The sequence below is a fragment of the Chanodichthys erythropterus genome, chromosome 24 (assembly GCF_024489055.1).
Source record: "Chanodichthys erythropterus isolate Z2021 chromosome 24, ASM2448905v1, whole genome shotgun sequence".
NCBI lineage: Eukaryota > Metazoa > Chordata > Actinopteri > Cypriniformes > Xenocyprididae > Chanodichthys > Chanodichthys erythropterus.
The window spans coordinates 10,737,830-10,741,369 of NC_090244.1; the positions used below are offsets into that span (position 1 = coordinate 10,737,830).

The following is a 3,540-nucleotide window of genomic DNA, read 5'->3' on the forward strand; positions in this document are numbered from 1 at the left end:
TCGATTTGCACACGCAGACAACAATCAAAACACCCGTGTTACGAAGTTGTAGTTGCAGATTAATAGTTACAAATGTGTAAAATGGCATTCACATAAACAAAATGACAGACACAAATGCGTGAGACATATTTACTTTTACACTTTACTTCAGTTTCGCTGTACAGCTTCAAGTCGGCGCTTACAACCTCTCAGATCTGGCAGTACAAGTTCAATTCCCGGCGCTTTGACTTTTGCTACTCTTTTTGCGATATTCCTGTAGCAAAACTGACTTGAGCACTTGAAAGCAGAAGTGAGAGAGCAGAACGGGGATAGGGGGGTGAAGGCGTTTTATTGGTCGATGCCTGACCAATGAACAACGCCATCCAGTGCGACTTGGCATGCGGAAAGAAATAATTGCATATGTATGAGACAATATTTTCATTAAAATATCGTTAGTTTTAACAGGTTTTTAATATTACAGTGAAAGAGTAATAAAGTTTTGGACCACCAAAACAGCGCAATCTGCTCTATGTAGTGACGTCATTGCGTACAAAAGCGTCCTATTTCATTGGCTGACTCCAACCAATAAACGACTTTACTACTCAAGATAATATGAGAGGGCGCTATTTTAATTTAATTAATTTTTTTTATTTTTTGCGTAAACTCATTACATATCGGTCTTTGTCAGACACGTGATTTTGTTGTGTGTGACGTAACCGCGGCGCCATATTTGTGGTATCCCTGCTGACTGTGAGAATGAAAGAGATTACACGAGTTGAGATAACAAGCAAATAACTCGCAAATATGAAGAAGCACAAGAACAAAGTTAAAATTTCATATCGCGATAAACTCACCAAAGATGCCAGGGACCGTTATTTGGAGAAATTTTCATCCATTCATAACATAGATCTGTACGAACTGACTGCAGTAAGTTGGAGTGCTACTGACCCCGCATTGCTACCTAAATCATCATACTTAAATATTGTTAACTGTCTTGTTTATGGCATAAACGCATAGTGAACAATTTAAAAACTATAAATCCCTCGAAGCTCACAGATATTTCACTAATGGGTGCAGGATTTATTTATGTTCTGAAGGAAGGACTGCGATAACACAGTATAGTAACGATAATGATGTCGTGTTAACTATTTAACAAGTGCATGATTAAGGATGGTTTAGTATTATCAGGAAGAATTTTGAACTAATACTACCCTTTTTTTCATTATTGCATTAAGTACATAAACCAATGTATAACACAATAAACATTGTTCCAATAAACAAGGCATCATCAGAGATGTATGTAGAATTTAATAGTGTATTTTATTACAGTACATTCTGATATAGTATACCTTTTAGACCTACCTCTGTGTTGTCTGGGTCAATGACATTATGAGTCTTTTTTTGTCTTTTTTGTCCAAAGGCCTTAATAATAATAAAAACAAAGATATGTCATGCAAGTTAAATATCTGATTTACAGATTGTGTATATTATTAATTATCCTGTTAATACTATAAGTGCATATAACATAAATCTACAAATCACCCTGAAAAATTTAATTATACATGCTTTATTGTTCATGCAAGACTGGATAAAGCATCAGCACATTTTTACACTACAATTCTACAAAAGATTCAAACATGCGCTGATTGGATGGTTTCTCTGTGAAAATCTCAAAACAGTCAATAATCTCTGCTACTCTGTATTTAAACAAAGGAGACATATTTCTGTGCAAATCATCTCTGTCTGCCCATACAGCTGAAAGCTTCAGGTTTGCATAGATATGACACAGTTTCATTGAATGTTCTGTATACCGTCTCAGGGGAAACATTAGAAGTGTTGTGCAGGCAGATCAAATCTGAGGTATATTAAGGTTCACAGAAGCATTTGAAATTTGTATTTGTTGCGTCTGGAATCAGAGGCACAAAAAAAAAATAAATAAATAAATAAAAAAATTTGTAATAACGCCATAAGGTTCCCAGGTTTGGCAGACCCATATAGTACATTAACATCATCTCCAAAACAAACATCAGACATCCTGTACATATCAAGTCGGTTTACTTCTGCACATGCAGATCACCATCTCCTCCAGCCTCCTGCATCTTCTCAGTGTGAAGATGATCACTCTCTCCAGCCTGATGGACCATAGTGTTAGCTGACTGACTTGGGTAAAGTTGGTTTTATATTCGCACATCCGTATTCAATAGCCTTGTTAATCACACTACATTGGACATTCAGTGGACATTCACAAGTAAATATGCCATTAAACAATACTTGCCTATTTTGATCGACTGTGAAAAATGTTATAAGTTGACAATCGTTGGTCGTCAATATCATGTCGCTGCTTAAAATTCGCAAACATTAATTTATTGCATATTTATTGGAAAGTCTGAATTTATCAGAAGTCTGAATGTGCAAATATAAAACCAACTTTACCTTAGTAGCTGACTGGATTGTTTTTCCTTACTTAGTGTCTGTGTGTGCATCTCAATCAGCTCTGAGCTCTTGAATCAGTATATTGTGTATACAAATTTTGTGACTGAGACCGTCCTGATCAGTGCCCTAACTAATGAACTAGGGAGCTGATTGAGACAGCCTGTGTTTAATGCTGATGTGGCCTTAATGTAGGGAGGGATGGTGTCCAGTTGGGGTCAGTCTCCATAATCTTTAAGCAGGCTGATCTGCAATGAAATGAAAAGGTCCACAGACCACAGCTGTAAAAAGTAGTCAGAAAATTAGAATCAGTATATGGATACAGAGCAAAAATGTCGCACCTTAAGTATAAAAATGCTGTAGCAAAATTAAGAAAAATAAAATGTAGACATATTCAAGTAAAGGGATTCAGTTTAAATTGACTTGTTTCATAGCACATACAATCCAAAACAATGCGTTGCTATAACGTTTTCTACTTTAGAAAACAGAAACCTCTAACTTACCTTTGTGAAATGTAGAAAGCAAACATACTTGAATGGAGATATCTTGACGAAAGTGATGTTTTGCGTCTCACCGCGGCAACCCGTGCGATCCGGCGCCTCTGTTATTGCCTCTAACGTTACATACTCTCCGTACAGCCTTTTTTCAAGTAGGAAACCGACTAAATCTAATCTCGTAGTAAAGTTTTTGACATTTTCTATCGTGGGAAATATTATTGCAGCTTTTCACACAACAAAAGTGTGCCATTTTTACAATGAAAAGTAGCCAAAGAAGAAACAACTCTGCACTGATACAGAGATTGTTTGGATACCTCAGAAATGGCGACGACACCCATAATGCACTTCGGTTTTCACGAGTGTGACGTCACCTGACAAAGACCGATTAAGAGAGCAAGAGAGAGGTTTCAAAGCATCAAAAGGTTTCAAAGCATTAAAAGTGTCGAAAACAGTGCCATCTTGTGGCAGGTAAAATTTACAGCAGCCATAAACCTGAGATCGCAGCTCCGTTGTTTTATCCATTAAACACAAATGAAAGCCTGACGACACTAAATGTGTTTATTTCAATAATGTAATTCACATCTTAAAGCTTGGCAATAAATGAAATGGATCAACAAAAAGAATAATTATAATA

The 3,540-nt window shown here is 36.4% G+C and overlaps 1 long non-coding RNA gene across 3 annotated transcripts; it reads right to left on the reverse strand.

Annotated features, from left to right (window-relative positions):
* Positions 1-701: 701 nt before the first annotated feature.
* Positions 702-3,265, reverse strand: LOC137015162 (uncharacterized). 3 transcript variants are annotated; one of them, XR_010893927.1, is made up of 4 exons: positions 2,913-3,265; positions 2,038-2,657; positions 1,791-1,885; positions 702-1,401 (listed from the first exon to the last, which is right to left on the reverse strand). It is a non-coding gene; the product is annotated as an uncharacterized lncRNA (long non-coding RNA). The 3 variants fall into 3 exon arrangements; XR_010893926.1 differs by lacking the exon at positions 1,791-1,885; XR_010893925.1 differs by having other exon boundaries at positions 702-1,885.
* Positions 3,266-3,540: the final 275 nt, after the last annotated feature.